At 35.6% G+C, this 26,218-nt stretch overlaps 1 protein-coding gene across 5 annotated transcripts in view; it reads left to right on the top strand.

The window, feature by feature from the left end:
• Positions 1–26,218, top strand: part of PRKG1 (protein kinase cGMP-dependent 1) — a 1,319,235-nt gene that overhangs the window by 992,802 nt on the left and 300,215 nt on the right. Inside the window, exon 1 of one of the 5 annotated variants that reach the window (XM_054522587.2) lies at positions 24,387–24,410. The exons of the other annotated variants lie outside the window; for them this stretch is intronic. The gene's annotated coding sequence lies outside the window, so the exon portion shown is untranslated. Of the gene's footprint in view, positions 1–24,386; positions 24,411–26,218 lie in introns of those variants that run through there. 5 annotated transcript variants of the gene reach the window in all.

Genomic DNA, 26,218 nt, shown 5'->3' with positions numbered 1-26,218 from the left:
CTAAAATATAAATATTCACAACAACCAGTTTATGACTAGGATTAAACAGCAGGATCTCTTATACTCTGCTGATAGAATACAAATTAGCGCCGTTTTATTTTTCTTGAAAAAAAAAAAACCTCTTTATTTGGAATTGATTTTAAACTTACAGAAAAGTTGAAAAATTGAAAATAGTTAAAACAGTATAAAGAACACCTGTATACTTACCAAGATAATCAATTGCTAAATTTTACTCTGTTTGCTTTATTTGCCCATTCTCTTCATACACACACACACACATACACACACCCATATTTATTTATATATTTTTCTTTAATTCCCTGAACCATTACGTTATATATATCATGGCCCTTGACCTCATAATACTACAATGTGTCTTCCCTAAAAGTAAGACTATTTTCTTACATCAACATAGTGCAGTTATCAACTCCAGTAAACTTTAACATTGATATAATACTTTTCAATTTTGAACTTACCTTTAATACATTTAAGTTTTAATTTTGTTAATTAAACTAATAATGTCCATTACAACACTTTTTCTTTTAGATCGTGATCCAGTATAGGATCAAGTATTTAGTTGTCATGTCTCTTTAACCTCTTTAATCTAGAACATTTCCACAATCTTTTTTTTTTTGGTCTTTTATGACATTATATAAAGAATAGAGCCCCTATTTTTATAAAATAGGTTGATGCAATCACTTTTAAAACCTTGTTTTATAAGAAATTTCAAACAGATAAAAAGAAAATAAACAGTATTATGAACTCTCATGTATGAATCACTCAGCTTCAACAATCATCAATTTTTATTTTTATTTATTTATTTATTTATTGCTATTCTTGTTTCATTGGTACTTATGCTCACTGGTGTAGCTAGTTTTGAAAACTTTGAAGCTGACCATACTGTATACATGATTAATCATCTGATATATATATATATATCTCTCCATCCCCAACAGAAGTGCATGTATAAGTACCTAAGAAAATATGGACTAGAGTGTTCATAGCAGTTTTGATCATAAATGCCAAAAGCTAGAAATAATGTAAATACTCTTGACTACTAGAATGGCTAGACAACTTGTGATCTATTGTGGAGTACCGCACAGCAATGGAAAGGAATAAGCTAATACTACATGCAAAACATTGATGAATCTCACAAATATAATTCTAAACAAAAGAAGAACAGAGTATTTGGTTGAAAACAAGCAACATGAATGAATCCATAGCATTAGATGTCAGAATAGTTTTTACTTTTGGAGGGGGTGTAGTGATGGACAAAATCATAATAAAGGCTTCCAGGATTTGGCAATACTCTATTTCTTAACGTGGGTTGTGCTTGTGTCCATTTTAGAAAAATTTATAGAGCCATCCAATAATTTTCCACTTCTCTATGTCCATTTAATTTTAATTTAATGCAAATTATTTTTAAAGATTTATATGAAGTTTATTTTCTACTTCTTAATATATCTGTACTCATTTTAATATAAAGATATTTCAAATTATTCAAACTCATTAAAAAACATTTTACTTATCTTTTTGTTACCAAATCTACAAATTTAGAAAATCGATTTGAAGTAATAAAGCTTTGAATTCAGGCAGTTTCTCTTTTTTTATCTTATTGTCAAAATATTTTGAGCACTCCAATATAAAAGAATAAATGTTAAGAGTTTTATTCGCTGTCTTTACAGCTATATGAGTAATTACTTCAGTCTACTGTTGATAAAAATGTTGATATATCTATCTTTTGTTAATGGATCAAGTTGCTCTTGTTATATAGTGAACTGAATGGCTCTTTACCTCTTACACAATCTCACAGGAACACTTCATCCTAATCTACACTTCATTTTATTATAGCACCTTATCATGTGCAGCAAAAATATTCATTTTGTCATAGAGTTGCTGATTGAGTGTTCAGCCTTGAAAAAATATTTGCTATTAAAATGAACTGTGCAAGTCAGTCTTAAAAATTATGTACTATTTCACACATGCAATAACACAGTTTGTAGGCATCCAGGAATCCACTATCTAGATATAACGCATTTTACCATTTTGCCAATTTGCTGCAGATCTTTGTTAAATTAAATTAAATGAAGTTATATATACAGATTCTTTCAAAGCTTTCTATTTCCTGTCTTATTCTCCATAAATGTCTCCTCTCTTCTTCCCTCCCTCCAAGTACAATTCTCCTGAAGTTAGTGCATATTTTTACAATTATGTTCTTACCCTTTTATGACATGTATGAGCATGTGTAATAATATGTTTCATATGTTTAACATTTTTTACATAAATGGTCTTATACTTTAGGTATATATATATATAATCTTTGCATTTACTTTTTGCACATCTTATATTTGGGATCAGATAGTTTAAAAGTATTCCATTTGATAAATATGGAATAATTAATTTATCCATTCCCATATTATCAGTTGTTAACCACTGTGTGCTATTGCAACAATGCTGTTCTTGAACTGAGTCGTTATTGCATTGCAGTCGTACCTCTGGGAATGTACTGAAGGTGAGATTGCTATGCTGAATCATGTCAAATCCACCTTATTACTTTACTAGCTCTTACCTGATGGCTAAGAAGTGTACCAATTTATAGTCATAACACATGGTAAATGGAAGTTCTCATTTCCCTACATGCTCTTCAACACTTGGTTCTGTTAGACATTTAAACTTTAGTTTTGAGTTTCTGTTTATTATTAAACAATAGATTAATTGACCTTATCTACATTTTCATCTGTTTTTATTTTTTTTCCTGTGTGAAGAAATGTAGAATTTAATATCCCCAAATTCTGACCTGTCCCTTACTTCTAGTTACCGAAGGTAACTGTAGAGTATCAAACAGTTAAAGCTATTTCTCATCTTGTTAATAATCTGTCTTTTAAAATAAGTATCAGAATTACTTTTTTACTGTTTTTACAGTTCTGATTTGATATAGGGTTTTTTTTTTTAAACAACATTTTGTATTTTTGCCACTTCATTGGAAATGTCAGTGCTGCCCACAGCAATTCCTAGGGTATCACTGAACACGAATCCTCACAGGAGCACAGACTGAAAGTCACTGATCTGGTCAGACTGAAGTAAATGGAACAGAGGCACAGAAGTTGCTTCTTTCTAAGGGTTCCCTAGTGGGACCGACATGAGGCAGCGGCACTTTGTATCTTGGGATCAGCCCAAGATTCAACCCTGCCAGTCTCTAGTGACAAGCCTCTGCTTAGGGGAAGGTGCAGGCTGAACCTGTCACATGGAATGTGTGATCAATGCTTGCCATGGCTTCATTGGCACCTCCAGGAGCTGAAAAACACTGTTGCTATGAACCAAGGTGAAATGATCTGCCTCACATTCCAGCAAGCTACACTCAACCTTGCTGTTACTCAGCAGTCTGTTTTATGAATCTCACGCTGCCTCCCTGAGGTTCCAGACCATACTCATTTTCTACTCAAACCATCCTTTATTCTTGTAAAAGTAGCACCATCCTCCTTTTCATTCAGACTCAAATGCCTGACACATAGGCTGAATTTATTATGTTCCATTGCATGTCTTCTAAACTGGAAGCCATTGGAACAATGCCACCTCAACAGTTTCTCTTGAAGAAACTGCTTTCTGACTTATTCATCCTGTGATCATTCTGCTTTGGTCCTACTTACATCTTTCACTTGGTATATTAGTTGCAATGTTCCTCCATAGTGCTCTTAGCATTGCTCTCATGGATGCAAAAATAGCGGACTCAGCTCTAAACACTTCATCTTCAATGACTTTATTTTTCTTATACATCTGTTTTTATTAGATGAGAAAATCTTTTCTAGAAATTCTTTGGTGGACTTTTCCTTGTATCTCATAGATCAGAAACACGTCACATAGCCAATTGCTCCCTAAACATAAACGGGCAAGGAGTTTAGAGTAGCGACAATTGGTTTAGATGAGGGGTTGGCAAAATGTAACTCATGGATCAAATACATCATGCTGCCTGGTTTTGTACGGCTCGGGAGCTAAGAAGGAATTTTACATTTAAGTGGATAAAAAATCAGAAGAATATGTTATAACACATGAAAATTATATGAAATTTAAATTTCAGTTTCCACAAGTGAAGTTTTATTGGAATGCAGTTACATTCATTCATTTCCATATTGTCCATCATTTTCTTCATCTTACAATGACACAAATGAGCAATTATGACTGACACCCCATGGCCTGCAAAGACTAAAATATTTACTATCTGGTCATTTATGGAAAAAGTCTACTCAACCCTGGCTTAGGTCACTTTATTTTTGTCCCTTAGGGAAGGATCCACTTTCCTTGAGCATATTGCTACCTGCAAGATTCTGGAACAGCATTAGGGTTCTGTTAGCAGAACCCTTTGTGAATGATGACTACTGGGAGGTACACAGCAGTATCAGCCTTATTTGGAATATTGTAGTAACTGACTTGTTTCTCTACTCCTAGTCTGCTTATACTCCTCCCCACCCAAATCATTTTGTATGTTGCTGAAGAAAGGATCATCCTGGAATACCCTTCTTAACATGTTAGGTTTCTGTTTAGCCTTGCATCACCTGTCAAAGTCCAAACTTGATCCATCGTTTAGTGCCTTCTGTGCTCTGGATCCAACTTACTCCCATGTGTCATCTGTACTTTAGACACATCAAGAATCTGTATTCCCTTTATTTCTGCAAATATTCCCTTTCATATGTCCATATGCTTATGCTAGTTCTTTCTTTTACCTAAAGAGCCCTAATTACTTTAGGAGTTACTCCACCTTAATCCTAACCATATTTTAATGTTCACCTTAACTTCTCCAGAAATTTTTCTGACTTCCCCATTTGCATAATGTATATCATTTTCTGAACCCCAAAGGAATTGGCTTGTATCTTTTATGACACTGTAACATTCTGCCTTTTTAATAGTCTCTCTGATGTTTTTCTAAAAGATAATAAGGCCCTTGAGGTTGTAAACTGTCATTTTAAAAACTCAGTACTGTAGCTTACACCTAGTAGAAGATAGAGACAGAGAGTATATTGGAATTTGGTGCCCAACTACGTAGAAAATGTCTTCAAAGCTAGACAAAGATTCTCAATCTGGAATAGTAGAAAATAAGAAAATATACTGAGGGTTTTTACTGGTATATCTGGTAGGGAGTCGTTTTGGGGAGAAGGAAGACTGATGTATTTATAAATCAATTGTTTAATGACAGTTACATGCTGAGTGCATTAAATGTGTTATCTCTTCAATTGCAAGATATTTATAAGTAACCATAAAATACGGGCTTCATAGGTCCATTTTATAGTTAAATAGGTTCAGAGATACTAAGTAATTTGCCCAGGGACATACAGATAGCAAAATTTGGAATAGAACCCAAATCTGTCTGAGTCTCTCGTGTAGACCAATCTCTTTCCATCACTTTAGGACAGAAGCAGCCTTCGCATGATCCATTATGGATGACTATAAAGGCAATCCTTTCCTACCTCACAAGCAATTAAAGACTCAAGCGGGGGAAACAGGTTATGACACAATCAGAAAGCAGTAATCAAAACTCTTGTGGAAAATAAAAAAAAATGAGTTGCATTGTATCATGCCGGCTGTAAACATTCCACACATACACACCTTATCTAGAATCTGGGATTCGTAAAATGCTGTTCTTATATAAGTTTAAAGCACTTCTGTCATACATAGCTAGGTGTGTGCAAATGTATGTATATTTATAAGTATGTTGTTTTGATGAAATTATGCAGAAGGTTAATTCATGTGTTTTCTACCTGAGTCAGGTTGATAGTACTGTATGCTAAAAGTATAAAACTCTTAGAAGGAAACATAAGAGTAAATCTTCGTGACTTTTGGTCAGGCAGTGGTTTTTAGATATGACACTAAAACTACAAATTTATACAATTGACTTCATCAAAATAAACATATTTTGTTCTCAAAGTGATTATATCAGTACAGTGAACAAAACCTACTGAATGGGAGAAAATATCCGATAAGGGACTTGCATTCAAAATATTTGTCTTACTATTCAATAATAAAATGATAAATAACACAATTAGAAACTGGGGAAAGAATTTGCATAAACATTTCAGCAAAGACAAAATACAAGTGGTCAATAAGCATATCAAAATGTCTTAAACATCATTAGTCATTAGAAAAGTGCAAATCAAAACTGCAGTAAGATACCAGTTCATACTAACTAGGTTGGCTATAATCAAAAGACAGATAATAACAAGTGTTAGGGATGATGTGGATAAATTGTGACCCTCATACACCGTGGGCATGTAAAAGGGTACGGACACTTTTGAAAATATTTTGAGAATTCCTCAAAATATTAAACATAGATTTACCATATGACCCTGTAATTCCACTCCTGGGTATATATCTAAGATAAATAAAAACACACAAAAGCTTCTACATGGATGTCCATTACAGAATTATGCATAATAGCTCAAACTGAAAGCCACGCAAATGTCTATCATGATTAATGGAAAAACAAAATGTGATATATCTACACAATGGAATATTACTCAAGCATAAAAACGAATGAAGTGCTTATACATGCTACAAACTGGATAAACCTTAAAAACAATGTGCTAAGCCAAAGAAGCCAGTCACAAGAGGCCACATACTATATGATTCTATTTATATGAATTGCCAAGATTAGTCAAATCTATAGAAACTGTAGTAGATTCATTATTGCTGGAGGCTGGGGTGGTAGGAGTTAGTGGAAATGGGGAATGACTGCTAATTGTCACATGTTTTCTTTTGGGTTGGATAAAAAAATTCTTAAATTAGATTGTAGTGATGGCTGTACAACTCTTTGAATATACTGAAAAACACTGAAGTGTACAGTTTAAAAGGCTGAATTTTATGGCTTGTGAATTATATCTCAATGAAGAAAACAACTCAGTTATTTGATAGACAACTCATTAGGAAAAACGAGAATTATATTTTTAATTAAGTTATGACCTGTGTTAGCTACTTATTTATGATTTATAACTGTATTCAAAGTAGTAATCAAATATAATCATTTTTTCTATACATATTGAATGTTTCTAAAAATGAACCTTCATAAATACAATGCTTTTTTTTTTTTTACTTTTATTTTAAGTTTGGGGCACATGTACAGGTTTGTTAGATAGGTAAACTTTGTCATGGGGTATTGTACAGATTATTTTATCACCCAGGTATGAAGCCTAGTGACCATTAGTTATTTTTCAGACCCCTACCTCCAACCACCCACAACTCTCCAATAGGCCCCAGTGTCTGCTCCCCTCTATGTGTCTATGCATTCTCATCATGTAGCTTTCATTTATAAGTGGGAACAAACATGTGGTAGTTGCTTTTCTGTTCCTGCATTAGTTTGCTAAGAATAATGGCCTCCAGTTCAACCCACGTTCCTGAAAAGAACATGATCTTATTTGTTTTTATGTCTGCAGAGTATTCCATGGTGTATATGTACCACCTTTTCTTTTATCCAGTCTACCATTGATGGGCATTAGATTGATTCCATGTCTTTGCTATTGTGAATAGTGCTGCAATGAACATACGCATGCCTGTCTCTTTATGGTAGAATGATTGATATTCTTTGGGTATCTACCCAGTAATGGGATTGCTGGGTCAAATGGTAATTCTGTTTTTAAGTCTTTCAGGAATTGCCACACTGTTTTATACAATAGTTGAATTAATTTACATTCCCACCAACAGTGCATAAGTATTCCTTTTTCTCTACAACCACACCAGCACCTGTTATTTTTTGACTTTTTAATAATTGCCATTCTAACTGGTGTGAGATGGTATATTATTGTGGTTTTCATTTGCATTTCTCTAGTGATCAGTGATACTGAGCTTTTTTCATATGCTTATTGGCTGAATATGTGTCTTCTTTTGAAAAGTGTTTGTTCCTGTCCTTTGTCCATTTTTAATGGGGTCATTTGTTTTTATCTTGTAAATTTGTTTCAGTTCCTTATAAATGCTGGATATTAGACATTTGTCAGATGCAAAGTTTGCAAAAATTTTCTCCCATTCTGTCGGTTGTCTGTTTATTCTGTTGATAGTTTCTTTTACTTTGCAGAAACTCTTTAGTTTAATTAGATCCCATTTGTCAATTTTTGATTTTGTTGCAATTACTTTGGCATCTTTGTCATAAAATCTTTGCCTGTTCCTATGTCCAGAAAGGTATTGCCTACGTCATCTTCCAGGTTTTTTATAGTTTTGGGTTTTACATTTAAGTCTTTAATCTACCTTGAGTAGGTTTTTGCATATGGTGTTAGGAAGGGGTCCAGTTTCAATCTTCTGCTATGACTAGCTAGTTATTCCAGCATCATTTATTGAATAGGGAGTTCTTATCCCATTGCTTGTTTTTGTCAGTTTTGTTGAAGATGAGATGGTTTTAGGCGTGTGACCTTATTACTGGTCTCTCTACTCCATTTCACTGGTTTATGTGTCTATTTTTGTAGACAACTGGGTTACTGTAGCCCTGTAGTATAGTTTGAAGTTGGATAGCATGATGCTTCCAGCTTTGTTCTATTTGCTTAGGATTGCCTTGGCCATTCGGGCTCTTTTTTTTAGCTCCCTATGAATTTTTAAACAGTTTTATGTAGTTTTGTGAAGAATGTCATTGGTAGTTTGATAGGAATAGCATTGAATCTGTAAATTGCTTTGGGCAGTGTGGCCATTTTCATCCTATTTATTCTTCCTATCCATAAGCATGGAATGTTTTTCCTTTTGTTTATGTCATCTCTGATTTCTTTGTGAATGTTTTGTATTTCTCCTTCTAGAGATTTTTCACCTCACTAGTTAGCTGTATTCCTAGGCGTTTTATTTTTTTACTGTCATTTGGGAATGGGACTGCTTTCCTGATTTGGCTCCCAAGTTGACTATTGTTCATGTACAAAAATGCTAGTGATTTTTTGTATGTTGATTTTGTTTCCTGAGACTTTGCTGAAGTTGTTCATTAGATCAAGGAGCTTTGGGCTGAGACTATGGATTTTCTAGGTATAGGATTATGTCATCTGCAAGCAAGGATAGCTTGACTTCCTTTCTTTGTCTTTGGATGTGCTTTGTTTCTTTCTCTTGCCTGATTGCTCTGGCCAGGACTTCTGATATTATATCGAATTGGAGTGGTGAGAGACAGCATTTTGTCTTGTGCTGGTTTTCAAAGGGAATGCTTTTAGCTTTTGCCCATTCAGCATAATGTTGTCTGCGGGATTGTCATAGATGGCTTTTATTGTTTTGAGGTATATTCCTTCAATGCCTAGTTTATTGAGAGTTTTGAACATGAAGAGATATTAAATTTTATCCAAAGGTTTTTCGGCATCTATTGAGATCATGTAGTTTTTGTCTCTTGTTCTATTTATGTGATGAATCATAGTTATTGATTTGCATATGTTGAACCAACCTTGCATCTTAGGGATAAAACCTACTTGAATGTGATGGATACACTTTTTGATGTGCTGCTGGATTTGGTTTGACAGTATTTTGTTGAGGATTTTTGCATCAATATTCGTCGTGGATATTGGTCTGTTTTTTTTTTTTTTTTTTTTTCCTGTTTTGTCTCTGCCAGGTTTTGGTATCAGGATGATGCTGGCCTCATAGAATGAGTTAGGGAGGGGTCCTTCCTTTCAATTTTTGGGAATAGTTTCAGTAGGAATGGTATCAACTCTCAACTCTCCTCCTTTGTATATCTGATACAGTTCAACTCTGAATCCATCTGGTCCTGGGCTTTTTTTTTTTTTTTTAAGGTTGGTAGGCCATTTATTACTGCTTCAATTTTGGAGTTCATTATTGGTCTGATCAGGGATTCAGTATTTTCCTGACTCAGTCTTGGGAGGATGTATGTATCCAAAAAGTTTTCCCATTTCTTCTAGATTTTCTAGTGTGTGTGCACAAAAGTGTTCATAATATTCTTGGATATTTTGATAATATTCAGGTCAGGGAAATATCCTGTTTGTCATTTATAATTGCGTTTATTTGGATCTTCTCTCTTTTGTTTTTTATTAGTCTAGCTAGCAGTCTATCTAATTTATATTTTAAAAACTCCTGGATTCACTGATCCTTTGAAAAGGTTTTTGTGTCTCAGTCTCCATCAATTCAGTCCTGATTTTGATTATTTCTTGTCTTCTGCTGGCTTTGGGGTTGCTTTGTTCTTGCTTCTCTAGTTCTTCTAGTTGTGATATTAAGTTGTTAATTTGAGATCTTTCTAACTTTTTCATGTGAGCATTTAGTGCTATAATTTTCTTCTTAAGACTGCCTTAGCTGTGTCCCAGAGATTCTGGTTGGTTGTATCTTTGTTCTCATTAGTTTCAAAGAACTTCTTGATTTCTACCTTAATTTAATTATTTACTTAAAAGTCACTCGGGAGCAGGTTATTCAATTCTCATGTAATTGTATGGTTTTGAAGAATTTTCTTAGTCTTGATCCCTAATTTTATTGTGTTGTTGTCTGAAAGAATAGTTGTTATGATTTCAGTTCTTTTGCATTTGCTGAGGAGTGTTTTGTGTCTGATTATGTGATTGATTTTAGAGTATGTGCCCCGTGGTGATGAGAAGAATGTATAGTCTGTTATTTTGGGTTGGAGAGTTCTGTAGAATTTCTGTCAGGTCCATTTGATCCAGTACTGAGTTCAGTTCTTCGATATCTTTGTTAATTTTTTGCCTTGATGATCTGTCTAATACTGTCAGTGGGATGTTAAAGTCTCCCATTGTTATTGTGTTGGAGTCTAAGTCTCTTTGAAAGTCTCTTAGGAACTTGCTTTATAAATCTGGGTGCCCCTCTGCTGGGCATGTATATATTTAGGATAGTTAGGTCTTCTTGTTGAATTGAACTCTTTACCATTATGTAATGCCCTTCTTTGTCTTTTTGAATTATTGTTGGTTTAAAGTCTGTTTTGTCTAAAATTAGTATTGCAACTCTGATTTTTTTCTGTCTTCCATTTGCTTGCTAGATTTTTCTCCATCCCTTTATTTTGAGCCTATGGATGTTGTTGTATGTAAGATGGGTCTCTTGAAAACAGCATACCAATGCGTCTTGCTTCTTTACCCAGCCTGCCATGTTATGCCTTTTAATTAGGACATTTAGCCTGTTTACATTCAAGGTTAATATTAATATGTATGGATTTGATTCTGTCATCATGATGTTAGGTGATTATTATGCAGAATCTTTTGTGGGGTTGCTTTACAGTGTCACTGGTCTGTGTACTTAAGTGTGTGTGTGTTTTTCAGTGGCCGGTAATGGTCTTTCCTCTTCATATTTAGAGCTTCCTTTAGGAGCTCTTTTAAGGCATGTCTGGTGATAAATTCCCTCAGCATTCACCTGTCTGAAAAGGATCGTATTTCTCTTTCACATATTAAGCTTAATTTGGCCAGATATGAAGTGCTGGGTTGGAATTTCTTTTCTTTAAGAACGTCGAATGGCTGGGCATGGTGGCTCATGCCTATAATCCCAGCACTTTGGGAGGCCAAGGTGGGTGGATCACCTGAGATCAGGAGTTCAAGACCAGCTGGCCAACATGGTGAACGCCCATTTCTACTAAGAATACAAAAATTAGCTGGGCATAATGGCATGTGCCTGTAATCCCAGCTACTCAGGAGACTGAAGCAGTATAATTACTGGAACCTGGGAGGCAGAGGTTGCAGTTAGCCGAGATCACACCACTGTGCTTCAGCTTGGGTGACAGAACAAGACTCTATCTCAATAAATAAATAGCAAGAAATAAAAAAAGAATGTTTAATACTGGCCCCCAATCTCTTCTGGCTTGTAGGGTTCAGCTGAGTGGTCCCCTGTTAGTCTTATGTGCTTCCTTTTGTAGCTTATCTGAAATTTTTCTTTAGCTGCCTTAACAGTTTTTTCTTTCATTTCAACCGTGGAGAATCTGATGACTGTGTGTCTTAGGGATGATCTTCTTGTGAAGTATTTTACCGAGGTTATCTGCATTTCCAGAATTTGAATGTTGGCCTCTCTAGCTGGGTTGGAGAAGTTCTCATGGATGATATCCTAAAATATGTTTTCCAAGTTGTTTACACTCTCCCTGTCTCCTTCAGGGACACCAGTGAGTTGTAGATTTGGTCTCTTTCCGTGATCTCATATATCTTAGAAGTTTTGTTCATTCCTTTTTATTTTTTTTCTTCTATTTTTGTCTGTCTTATTTCAGAAAGCCAGTCTTAAAGCTCTGAGACTTTTTCCTCAGCTTGGTCTATTCTGCTATTGATACTTGTGATTGCATTATAAAATTCTTGTAGCATGTTTTCAGCTCTATCAGGTTGATTACGTTCTTTTCTATACTGGCTATTTTGTCTGTCAGCCCCTGTATCATTTTATTGTGATTTGTATGTTCCTTGGATTGAGTTTCAGTGTATTCCAGCATCTCAATGATGTTCATTCCTATCCATATTCTGAATTTTATTTCTGTCATTTCAGCCACCTCATCCTGGTTCACAATTTTTGCCGGAGGGATAGTGCCGTCATTTGAAGGAAAGAAGACACTCAGGCTTTTTGAGTTGTCAGAGTTCTTGAGCTGGTTCTTTCTTATCTTTATGGGCTGATGTTTCTTCATGCTTCGAAGTTGCTGACGTTTTGATTTTTTTTCTTTTATCCTATTTGATGACCTTGAGTGTTTGATCGTGCTGTAAGGTGGGTTCAGCCAACTGGCTGTATTTCCGGAGTATTTTAGGGGACCAACACTCAGCTCCCAACTCCTGGACTGTGTTCTTTAACTCTGGGGGACTTTTATCAGCCCCAAATTTTGTTCTCTGTCTCCTTGAGGTTAGGAATCTATTGTGCTGGGGGTGCTGAGGTGCTCCTGGACTACTGTTCACTATACTCCAATGGGTAGTGTCAGCAAAAGTGTTTTATAGTGCAGTGGCAGTGGGATCCATCCTCATTTATACATTCCAGCAGCAGCAGCAGCAGTGTAGTGGGGTGCACACTTGTTCGCTGCAGCAGGGTGCTAGCAGGTGCCAGGGTGCCTGCCTCCATGCAGGCAGTCACCAAAGTGGTGGAGGCAACATGGCTCAAGGGGGAGGGCAGGGGGTCCCTGCTGGCAACTGTACCCATGGTTGTGCTGGTGATGGTGTTAATATGGGGATGGGGCACTGGTGGCCATAGGTCTCTGTCCCCTCTTTGTGTGCTGCGGGCAGGGTTGGTAACTCAGGGAGGGGGTTGGTCGGCTGTTCTCTGTGCCTAGTGTAACTCCCACACCAGTGTTGGCAAGGGTGGGGCACTGGCAGGCGTGGGGCTGGCTGGTTCTTTCCTGCCAAGGCTTTGACTACAATGGTGGTCCAATAGAGGATTGGAGCATGGGGACAGAGTGAGGTGCTAGTGAGGCAAGGAAGGTTACCCTCCAGGCCCCTCATCCCTACCCGCTACACACAGTGCTGGCAAAGCTATGTGGGAGGTGGCCATCGGGAGGGAACCAGCAGGCTGGCGTATGGCATGGGGGCAGTCCCACTGAAGCTCTCTACCAGTCAGGCATAGTCTGCCTGTGAAAGACCTATGATGTGGGCCCCCAGGGCACCTGAGGCTGCACTGTAAGCAGGTGTGGCCATGCTGGGGCCCCAGGAGAGGATAGCAGACCAAAGGGTGCTTAGATTGGACCAGCCCCATCTGATGGGCAAGAACCACCCTGAAGAGTTTAGGTCCCACAGTTCCTCTAGGGCTAATGTCTCCTATAGGAGCAAGTTGAGCCTGGGGGATGGGCATTCCTGGCTGTGTTCCTCTACAGACACTCCCACCCCAAACCCTCTGGGCTTTGCATCAGCTAACATACCGCACCTACCACTTCTCTAAGCAGCTCTCACTGCCAGCTGAGTGTCTGTGGTGGTTAAGGGGTATCCTGCTGAGATTCCAGAAGCCCATGGTGAGAACAGCTTGCTCCTTTCCAGTTCAGCTCACCCATTTCCCCAGAGTTGTTGGGGGTCAGGAACAAGTCTAGGTGCAAAGTAGCCCTGTGCCAGGTTCCCAGCTTTCTGCCCCCAGCCAAGCTACTGTGTCAAATGCAGTTCTTTTAAAGGAAAAATAAATTTGCCAAAACTTAGGGGCACCTATTTGAAATGCGATTGGCCATGTATGTAGTTCTGGAGAAAGATGAGGAACTCACACTCACTGACGTTAAGAAGTACACAATTACAGACACATTAACCACCTTGTGTGGTGTGAGAGGATATATGTGATACTAGGCACAGAAGAGAAATGCATTGGGAACCTAAAGAAAGAAAACTTCTCCGTGAGTCATGTTACAAAGGGTGATATGAGAAATTACTTGGGATTAGTATATGGTAGAAATATTTTGTAAGACGAATGCATGATTGAAGACATTATGCAATTCAAATTTCGTGTAATTCAAGACTAATTTTAAAGATTGGCGGTGTTATTACTTACAAGCTAAAGTGGCATTGGTAACTGCAATACTATAAACAAAGTTTATTATTCATTTCTGATGATTTTGAAATTATTTAATTATTGACAAAATATTTCTTTTGGGAGATTCACATCGTTTTAAATTTTGAGTATAAAGTGATATTTTAATAATGTTTCTTATTATACTCTGAAGTATGCACAATTGTAAGTAGCTCAATTGTGCTTGTGTTATAGGCAACAGGATTTCACCAACAGGAATAGGGCAGGTAGAAGATTTTTTGTAATACCTGTAGATGCAACATTGCAAGGTGTACTTCAAAGAATTATTAAGAAATAATATCGTTTATATACTTTAGATATCTCTGACTGGAAGGTGCTACAGTGTAACTCTTAGTGGTAATGTTAGAGCCATTTTTGTGTCTATAAAAAATGATTTCAGTCATGTAGAATCAAAGCTGAATGCTGCTTGAGTTTTTTAGTTGGGGCCTACTTGTTCTAAATGATCAAAATTCCCTCAAAGCTAATATTAGAAGATTTAACAGAAAAAGAAAATCCTATCAAGAGGCTGGTACTTGGGAAGGCAAGATCATGACAGTAAAGTTAAATTTTGCTCCTGAATGATGTTTTGTTCCCTCTGGGCAGTACCCTTAATGCTTCATGAAGAGTAAGTGTCTGAAAAGAAGAAAAGTTGCATATTAGAATGCACACCAACTAAATTATTTTATTTCCTTTTGCTAATATTTTATAAATGCCATAGGACATATATTTTTAGGCAATAGTTCATTTTGAATTGTTATATTGAAGAACTTGTCCTTCACAGAGCATAGAGCACATCTTGTGTTTTGAGTCCATGCCTTTTGTTAAACTTGTTCTTTTTTGGTTCACACTAAATTAGTCAAAACCCTTATTAGAAAGCAACAAGAAATTAGGTTAGCCCAGGAGCAAAAGTGCTTATGGGTTATTTTGAGAAAAATAATTCAAGCTTGTTTCATGCGACTGACAGAGGCAAAATATAGTGAAATATTTTTCAGCTGCACAAAATTTAGGACATCTCAGAGAAAGCAAAATCTTTAGTGTTCATAATCTTCTGTATATGTTATTAATTTAAGTGTCAAAAAATGTTATTCATTGCTTTATTTAAGTGACCATGATTGTTAAAATATTTTGCAATGCTAAAAAATGTAAACTCATGGAAAGAACATGGGAATTGTATCACTTGTTCTTTTTTAAGATTGCTTCTGTCAGCTCTTGGCACATCAGCTGGGGAAAATAAAGAAAAAAGCATCATTTCCTCAGTTTTGATTGTGAGCTTGGAAAAGTTCCAGAAGTATGCATCTAAGTAATATTTTTTATAGCCACTTGTTTTCTATTTGTAGTCTGCTGCCATTTAAAAAATGGTTGTATCATACTTTAAATTTAATATTTATTGGGAATATAAAGGCTAGCTTAAGGAAGTATTTGCTTAATTCTCTACAGTCTCCGTGGATGCCAGGTGTCTTAGTCAGTTTGGGCTGCTGTAACAAATACAGATGTTCCTCCATTTACAATGGGGTTACATCCTATTAGACCCATTGCAAGTGGAAATATCGAAGTCAAAAATGCATTTAATACACCTAGCCTACTAAACATCATAACTTAGGCTAGCCTACCTTAAGTGTGCTCAGAACATTTAACATTTGTTTATAGTTGGGCAAAAGCATTTGGCAACACAATACACTATAGGGTATTTGTCATTTACCGGTGACAGCATGGCTGACTGAGCTGTGGCTCACTCTCACTGTCCAGAACCACAAGAGAGTACTGTGCTTTCATATTACTAACCCAGGAAAGGGTCAAAATTTGAATTTCAAAGTACAGTTTCTAATAAATGCATATTGTTTTCAACCATCTTAAAACTGAAAAAAAAAATTAACGCTTGTAAGTCAGGAACCACCTATACAATGAAGAAAAGAAAGTTTCTGAAACTAGGAATTGACCTCACCACTTTGTATTTTGTTTCAGTTACTCCTGTAGTTATTTCCTTCAAGAAATATGTCTTCTAAACCTCTATTGTTCAGAATAATTATATTAACATAGTCACATAGAACACATAAGATAGTCACTTCAAAAAAAAAGACCTTTTCCAAGTTCAAGTGAAGGAAAAAGTTAAGCAAAAAGCACTATGATTTTTGATGAGCACTTTCTCAGAGATCTGGGCAAAGTAGAACATTATGTGATGCCAGCTAAGAATATCAGTTTCTATATGGTTTAAACCAGAGTAACGCTGGGATGTTGACCTGAGCTGCCAGAGAAAATCCCATAGTGGGCTGCACCCTGTGAAATCACCTGCTCCCACATGAACTTTGGTCTCTAGACTTGTGTTATTTGATTCTTCAGAGCAGCCTCTACGTTGGTAACAGGTGTCTGGGATTAGAAGTGAAACCTCAGCTGCAGTGATGTCTCACATGCATGTAGCTTAGAGCTCGTATGAGATGCTGGGACTTGCCTGTTGGAAGGGAGGAATAGGATGCCTCTCAGAGCAGCTGGCATTGTGGACATTCTTCCCATAGAAGGAACAGGAAAAAATACGCTTCTATCTTGAGCATACACAACCCGCTAACACAAGAACTCTTCAGGGAGATGGGGAAGTCTGTCAAGAATTTTTCGTTAGTATTCTTTTATTAGACTGATTACTATAAATAAGAAAAGCTTATCATGAAAATGATTAACACTTAGGTCTAATATTTTCTTTGAGTATATATTTTTGATTGGTAACTAATTATGTATTATATCTACAACTGGAATTAATAATTAATAATAGAAACATGTCCTATTTGAAAATTACAGATTCTATTAGAAGCATCATATTAAAAAATCTTAAAGTTGGGTGGTTCAGGTTAGTAAATATGTAAGTGCTTTTCATGTAAATGATGTCCAGCAAAGGAAAGGAAAAGTCTCTGGGTACATATGTTCAATGATGCATGTACTTTTGTGAAGCCACTGCAAGCTTAGCACTTTTAATTAAAAAAAAAATTCAAGGGTTATGTGGTTCAAGACAGAGAAAAAAATAAAACTACTGCAGTCCTCTGGCAAAGGAGGTTCAAGAAGGAAAATAAGCTTATGTTCTATACGTGGTAGAAGCTTTGTTAAATGTTGACATGTAAAATCTTCTACTTATGACTTTTTTTTTTTTTTTGAAACTTACAATTAGAAAAGACTTTAGCTATACTCTGGTCCAAACGTTTCACTTTCAACAGTCCCAGAAATTCTAAGTCACTAGTTGTGTGAGTTGGAAGTGACTTCTTAGCCACTGTGGGCTTCAGTGTTTTACACTGTAAAAATATGTATTCTATAAGTTTATCTCCAACCATAAAATTCAAGGCTATTTCTAGTTCAATATTTGTAACTATTCACTCTAAAGAAATTTCATTACCTGTAATAAATATCTCCCATTAATTTCGTGTCAGTGTATGTGTGTCTGTGTTTATTTGTGTACATTTATCTATGATTGCAAAGAGTTGCCAGGTATATTTAGTAAGGGACAAGTATAGGTTCAAGAAAATGGCCACAAGGAGCATTTTTTTAAATGAAATTATAAAGTTTGAAAGTTGCTGAATGCTACAAAAATAATATAAAAACACTAATTATACCTCACACTCAAATTTAACTGTTGTTAACTTTATGCCATATTTGTTTCAAGACTATATATGCAATTTAGAAATAAAATGTTATAGTTCAGTCCTGCTTCAAATCTCTCTTTTGCCTTATTTGCTTTTCTCCTTTTTCACAGGTAACCACCATTCTAACCACTATTGTATGTGCCCTTTCCATCTACATTTTTAAACTTTGCATAATATCATTATGGGGAATATCATTAAAGCAATGCATAATATTGTTTGGTATGTACTAAAAATATACATAAATTATATTTCATTGGCTATATTTATTTACAAACTAATTTTCTACTGATTAATATATTTTTGAGATTTATCCATGTGGATATGTTTAACTTGATGCAACACATTATAAAATTTATTGATTCTTCCCTAGAGGGTCAGTTTATTTCACTAAGATAAATAATGTTATAGTGAACCTACTTGTATATGATTAAGTGTTGGGTTGCTAGAAATTATTAAAGATTTCCAAATCTCCAATATGAGAGTATCAAAATAAGAGTCCTTACCAACAACAGTAAGTGTGTGGAAGTTTTAATTTTTCCACATTATCACCAACATTTTGGTTTAATACATTTAAAAATGTTTGCTGGGTTTGAGGTATCATTGTTTAAATTTTCACTTCTCTAATAATAAAGTTAAGCATTTTTCCATAAGTATTGGCTATTCAGGTTTCTTCTTCTGTGAATTACGTATGCATATCCTTTATACCATTTTCTTTTAGGTTTTTGTTTGGTGGAGGTGTCTTGCTCTTGTTGATTGGTAAAATTTTTTTCTTTTAGGCACTAATCTTTGCCAGTTATGGGTGTGGCACATCTTTTCACCTTTATAGCTTGTGTGTTTCACTTTAAAATAATATAGTCTTTGCTTTCTATAGAAGTTTTTAAAATGCTATTTTAAATGTGGTTTATAGGTTTAATTTAAATATAAATCTTTTATGTTGTTGCCTTTTTTTCTGTCTTGTTTAAGAAATACTTCCCTATTAAGACACCATAAAGCTATTTCATATTTTCTTCTAAAAATTAGCTTATCTTTTAAAACTTTTCATATGTACCTAAAATTATTCTCTGCCATCTTGATCCGCATACAGCTAGAGTAGAGATGAGCAAAAAAGTGTGTAAGCCTGTGATAACAGTGTTAGTGAAGATGCAGAGGTGAGAGAACGCATGGAAAGTGCAAGGAAACAACAACAACAAAAATCACAGTTAAGTTGAATCATAGCGTATGTTATCAGATGGGTGGAAGGGGAAAAGTAAATAGGTGAAGCTAGATGGGTCTTATTTTATGAGGTCTTATATCCATTTTAAAGAGTTTGGTCTTTATATTGAGATTAGTAGGGAACAGTTGCAAGGTGTTAGTAGAGAATAGCATCATCAAAGATCTATTCATTTTAAGAATGATTACCCATAATGTGGAGGATGAGTGGAAGGGACAGGATGAGGCAGGGCAAAATAGGTAGAAATCATGTAATAATTCAAGGTCAAGTCAATGACAACTGAGTCTAATATAGAGACAGTCCCTGTACTACACATCTCCAGAGGTGAATTTAGTAATGTAACCAGATTGCCTGTAATGTCAATCATAATAGCTTTGGCTGTCAAGTCTATAGAAGCTAATGATGATGAAAAAAAACTTAAAAATTGTGAAGAGAATATTTCCTCTAGGACCCATGAAGGCACTTTAAGAAATGCCTCATAGTTCATTGAGCAGCATAGATGTCATGAACATAGGAACAATTTAGAGAATCTATAAGGTCAGCAGAGAAGAAAAGAATCTGCCAAAAATCAGACTCATCTTTAAGGAGTAACTTTTTTTATAAACATTTATTTTAAGTTTGATGTAATCCCATGTATTTATTTGTGCATTTCTTGCCTGTGCTTTTGGGCCCTATCCAAAAACATCATTGCCCAGACCAATATCATGGGACTTTCTCTCTTAAGTTTTCTTATAATAGTTTTAAGATTTCAGGTTTTACATTTAAATCTTTAATCCCTTTTAAGTTATTTTTGAGTTAATACTTTTTTTTTAGTATATGGTGTGAGAATAGGATCTAATTTTATTCTTTTGCATGTGGATATCCAGTTATTTCAACACTATTTATTGAAGAGACTGCCCTTTCCTCACTGTACATTCTTGGCACCTTTGTCAAAAACCAATTTACCCGAAATACATAAATTTATTTCTGGGCTTTCTGTAATATTCTGTTATATTAATCTTATATCTGTTTTTATGCCAGGACCGTGCAGTTTTGATTACTATGGCTTTGTAGTATAATTGAAGTTCAGGTACTGTGTTGCCTGTAGGTATGTTCCTTTTGCCCAAGATTGCTTTGGCTATTCAGGAGGTTTTGTGGTTTTGTACAAATATTAGGATTTTTTTTTCCATTTCTGTGAAGAATGCCATTGATATTGTGATAAGGATTGTATTGAATCTGTAGATAGCTTTGAGGAGTATGCACATTTTAGTAATATCAGTTCTTCCAATCCATGATCATAGTATTTCTTTACTTTTTTGTATTCTCTTCAAATTCTTTTTTATTATCATTATGGTATTTAATATACATTTTTTAATCTTTCAGGTAATTTGTATTATTTTTATAACTTTTATTTTAAGTTCAGGGTTACATGTGCAAGTTTGTTATGTAGGTAAACTTGTGTCATGGAGGGTTGTTGTATAGATTATTTTGTCACCCAGGTATTAAGCCTAGTTCTCATTAGTTATTTTTTCCTGATGCTCTCCTTCCTCCCACCCTCTTCTCTCTGAGAGGCTCCAGTGTCTGTTGTTCCTCTCTATGTATCCATGTGTTCTCATCATTCAGTTCCCACTTATAAGTGAGAACATATATTTGGTTTTCTGTTTCTGTGTTAGTTTGTGAGGCATGATGGCCACCAGCTCCATCCGTGTTCCTGCAAAGGATATGATCTCATTCTTTTTATAGCTGCATAGTATTCCAAGGTGTATATGTACCACATTTTCTTCATCCAGTCTATCATTGATGGGCATTTAAGTTAATTCCACGTCTTTGCTACTTTTCAATTTCTTTCCTCAATATTTAACACTTTTCATTGTAAAGATCTTTTACCTCTTTGGTTAAATTCATTTTTAAGTGTCTTTTTTATAGCCATTGAAAATGGGATTGTTCTCTTCATTTCATTTTCAGATACTTTTCTATTGGTGTATAGAAATGCTACTGATTATTCCTGTTGGTTTTATATCCTGCAACTTTACTGAGTTTGTTTATTAGCTCTAACAGTGTTTTTAGTGGGGTCTTTAGGGTTTTGAATATGTAAGATTGTTCTGTCTGCAAACTGGGACAATTTTATTTCCTCCATTCCAATTTGATACTCTTTATCTTTTTCTTGCCTAATTGCTATAAAAATGGTGAAAGTAGTCATCCTTGTCTTTTCCAGATCTTTTTTTTTTTAATATACTTTAAGTTGTGGGGTACATGTGCACAACGTACAGGTTTGTTACATATGTATACATGCGCCATGTTGGTGTGCTGCACACATTAACTCATCATTTACATTAGGTATATCTCCTAATGCTATCCCTCCCGCCACCCCCTAGCCCATGATAGGCCCCTGTGTGTGATGTTCCCCTTCCTGTGTCCATGTGTTCTCATTGTTCAATTCCCACCAATGAGTGAGAACATGCAGTGTTTGGTTTTTTGTCCTTGTGATAGTTTGCTGAGAATGATGGTTTCCAGCTTCATCCGTGTCCCTACAAAGGACATGAACTCATCCTTTTTTATGGCTGTGTAGTATTCCATGGTGTATATGTGCCACATTTTCTTAATCCAGTCTATCATTGATGGACATTTGGGTTGGTTACGAGTCTTTGCACTTGTGTAGTGCCACAATAAACATACGTGTGCGTGTGTCTTTATAGCAGCATGATTTATAATCCTTTGGGTATATACCCAGTAATGGGATGGCCTAAACTATTACACTGAAGAAACTGTATGTGAGGAGTCAAAATACTATTTATGCAATTATTGTATTGGGTGGTATGTATTCTTAGTTCCAAGCACCAAGTCAAAGGTAAAAATCTGATAAACTCTATTTATAATTTGAGAATTATTATAACCTTATAAATACACTTTAAATTCTATCTGTTTTAATTTAGATGTGGAAACTAACATGTCCACTAATATTACAGGGTATTTGACAAATCATTTCGTATTCTTTCCTATAAAGCAGTGGTTTCCAACCTGAGATCCTCATGGCAATTATATGCCCAATTATATGTCCACTGAAATTATATGCCCAATTTTGTGAACAGAAGTGTGAGTATAGAAAATGTGCACACAGAGAAGGATTATAAATTTCAAGGTCTCCTTTTCTTCACCACCAATCTACTGATCTAGACTAAGCATTTCCTGTTTCTTTAACAGTTTTTATTTCCTGTTTTTAAAAAAAGTCTTTAATGTATTGTAAAAATGGAAGAGGGAAGGATTATTTTATTTGCTGTGTTGAATGCTTTAAAAAGGCACTGGTAAGACCTCTGTAAGAACTACAACATTTTTTTTTTCCTATTCCCACTTCCCTTCATCTGAGCTTTATGTCTCTGGGTAACTTTTAGATTACCCCCAACTTTGTCCACCTTCTGCCACTTCCCCTGCCATGACTGTCTTCAACATCACTGCCCCAAAATCCTATCTTTTCTCTAAATTGCAACAGCTCTGAATAATGCAGTTTTGTCTTCTAGCTTACTTAGACATCGAGGCCTAAAATTGTGTAGAGTATGTGTGTCTCTGTGTGTATATTTGCATATGTGTGCATGCAAACATATGCGTATGTTATTTCTTCTCAAATGCCTCAACTGAAGTTGAAAATTGTATTTTACTTGTGCAAAACCCAGTTAATTATTTTCATATCCAGTGTCAGTTTGAATCAGTAGAAGACAGTAGATATCTAGAGTGATCTGTTAGTTTTACATTGATTTTGCCAGTTTGATTAAAAAATCTGTTGCTAGCTTGATATTTGCAAAACTGAGACCAGCGTTTGTGCTTAGTGCTTTCTTCTTACTCACTGAAGGGGAGAATCAAACTGAAGGCATTCTTTATAGTTGCCATCTGAATAAGACATAATATATAATTCATAAAATGTTCTTATAATTACTGTTATGAGAAAAAATGTTAGTAAGTAGTTTGTAAAACTTACCTCCGCACTATATATCTAGCACACAAATAAGCTTTAAGGCAGTAGATTTCTAGCACAATTTTGTAATTTTTAAATTTTCTCATTATTTCATTTCTAAATTCTCTCATTATTTCATTTTTAAATTCTCTCATTATTCCAAGTTTTTTATTTCCTCTTAAGTGGGTCTGGCTCAGTAGTATAGGCTATCTGTATTGTGCCTTGATAAAACTTCTCATTTAAAAAAATATAGTCTGCCTGCCTCTTCACAGAATAACAAAAGGGAAGAAATTCTAAACAAGAAACTTTGACATGAGGAACAAATCTAGTGGGAGCATTAATAAAAGCCCCCACTTTTTGAGCTTATTTTATGTAACACTTATTACAATCCTATGAGTAGGATTATTACCATCTGTGTGTTATACATTATGAGATTGAGTCTAAGAGAGTTTGAATAATTTGCTTTAATTTATGTAGCTAGCAATTGGCAATGCCAGGATTCTGACTTTCATTGGGTCATACTGAGGATTTAAGAAATTGAAATAGGTAAAGCAGTGACAGCAGTAGCAACAACAGCAGAGCTCTTTCTGTTCCTCTATCTACAAACCTTTTCACCATAGAGTTTCATGCAGATGCAGAAGGATACAAGCATCCTTATATTACTTCTCAGTGTTTTGATTTACATGACAATTGTCAGGTTGACTTCAAGCTTCCCATTTCTCTTGAATATATTCTTCCTCATTATCTCAAAACCACCTTTATAAACATTCAACTCTAACCCCAACTTCAGGACTCTTTCCTGTTCAAATGCCTTTCCTAGGGCTTTCTTTACTAGGTTAACTTTCTGCTTCAAAGGAGGGTCTCCTTCCTTCTTTTGGTGGCCTGAGCTAACCATCGCAGGCTAAAGAAATGGCATAGGGTTTAATAATACACTAAACTATGTTCTGAAACCAGGAGACCATGTACTTCCTTTAGCATTTCTTGTCCATTTGAGAGATACACAATTCTCAGTCTCTTCCTCAATGGCCAACTACTGCTTGCTGTTCACCCTTTCTTCCTAAAGAGGGGTCTAAGGAACTGAAGCTGCTTTTTTCTTTCTTCTCATCTTAGGGGTATATATTTGTAAGGCTTGGTTGCAGAGTATAATTAATTTGCATCAACTTTTATGTTAGAGAGTGAGAATTTCAGTCTTTCTTCTTTTGCTTCAGATAACACCTCAGATAAAACTACATTGATCAAGGTCTCCTCGTGGCCCTGTATTGCTGACAGAAGATGCCCTCTCGTAAGTTAAGCAAGAGGTGTCCCTATTATCTCAAAAATGCAATATGTATCCCTGAAAACTTCCAAAGTAGATAATATTATCCTTACCTTTCTGCCTGTCTAAGAACCCCTCTGCGCATTTCCTCACAGGAAATAGTGATTTTTCTTTTGCTTCATCTCTACAATAAGGCTAGTCAATTCCCAATCTCTGCTGGTAGCTCAGGTGTGAGAGCATAAACTTGTTTGACTGAGAAAGACTGAGATGTCCTTAAGGAGCCTTAGTCCTTAGGTCCATAGTGCTTTTGATGTTTGCAATATTGTTTTCTCCCTAGAACTACGTGCTATTTCACAGCCTCCAGGAGGATAGAGTGTGCTGTTGTCTCTTCATATATTTGAAACACGCCTGCTGAGCTTTTTTAATCTAAAGGGAAGGAAGTACTGTTTTATTTGACATATGGAGCACTGATATCTGCTCCCTGAGACTGAAGAAGTCACTGCTTCTATCACCTTGACAAAGAAAGATAATAAACTGACTACAACACTGCAAGCTAAAGGGAAACTTTGATCACTCTACATTTCCACAGTTACTTGTATCATCTTTTTATGAATACTTAGTATACACCAGGTACTTTGGATACATCAGCTCACTGAATCTTCATAGCAACACTGGAAGATAGTTGCTATTAATCTGCGCTTAATATTCATACAAACTAGATCCAGAGAGGTTAAATAACTTGCTTATGTTCACATAAATAGTAAGAGGCAGAGCTTTAATTCAAAGCCAGTTCTTTTGGCACAAATTTGATACTCTTTTTACTTTGCCTAGTATTTACAACAAAGCATTTTAGCAACTTTGGGACCACCAAAACCATTCTCAACAAAAAGCTATGGTTAATAAATTTGGTACGTGGTAGGTACTTAATCAGACGCCTGTTTTAACAGTGAATGAGTCTTAAACAGGAGCGTGTAATGTACAATCATGCAGTTACATTGACCTTAACTATCTTAAAACTGTTAGACAACTTCAATTACCTTTTCTGAATGATCTGGATAATAGAGGTGAGAATTATTCATTGTCTAAAACTTTCTCAGTATACAAATATTGACATACGTCAAAATAGGCCAACCCATTTTCTGAATTCATTAAATAGCATTAAATGTTTTTACCATTCATATGGATACTTGGTTGTATAATAATGATTATGTTAAATTGTGTATATGTATGTATGTCTGTCTTTTCTCCTCTACCATATTGTCACTTATGTTTGAACACATTACCTACATAAAGGAAAGAAAGTGCAGTGATGTAAAAAGAGCACAGACTCCAGGATCTGGTGGATTAGGCTTGATAGCATACTCTACCAGTAAATGTCTATGGGAAAGTTCCATTAGCTCAGTTCCTTATCTGAAAAATGGAGGTAAACATGTATACCTTGCAGTGCTGATATGAAGCTTAATTGAGACAATATATGTTAAGTGCATATAGAAACATGAGAGAAAATATTAAAATACAAAAAGAAAACATAGGCGGAAGCTCCAGGACATTGGTCTGGGTGGTAATTATTTGGATATGACCCCAAAAGCACAAGCAACAAAAGCAAAAATAGATGAGTGGGATTACATTAAACTAAAAAGCTTCTGCATGGCAAAGGAAACAATCAATAGAGTAAAGAGATAACTGGCCGGGCATGGTGGCTCATGCCTGTAATCTCAGCACTTTGGGAGGCTGAGGCAGGTAGATCACGAGGTCAGGAGTTTGAGACCAGCCTGGCCAATCTGGTGAAACCCCGTCTCTACTAAAAAATACCAAAAATTAGCTGGGCATGTGGT

The sequence above is a fragment of the Pongo abelii genome, chromosome 8 (genome assembly GCF_028885655.2).
Source record: "Pongo abelii isolate AG06213 chromosome 8, NHGRI_mPonAbe1-v2.0_pri, whole genome shotgun sequence".
NCBI lineage: Eukaryota > Metazoa > Chordata > Mammalia > Primates > Hominidae > Pongo > Pongo abelii.
This window is presented reverse-complemented; position numbering and strand designations above follow the sequence as displayed.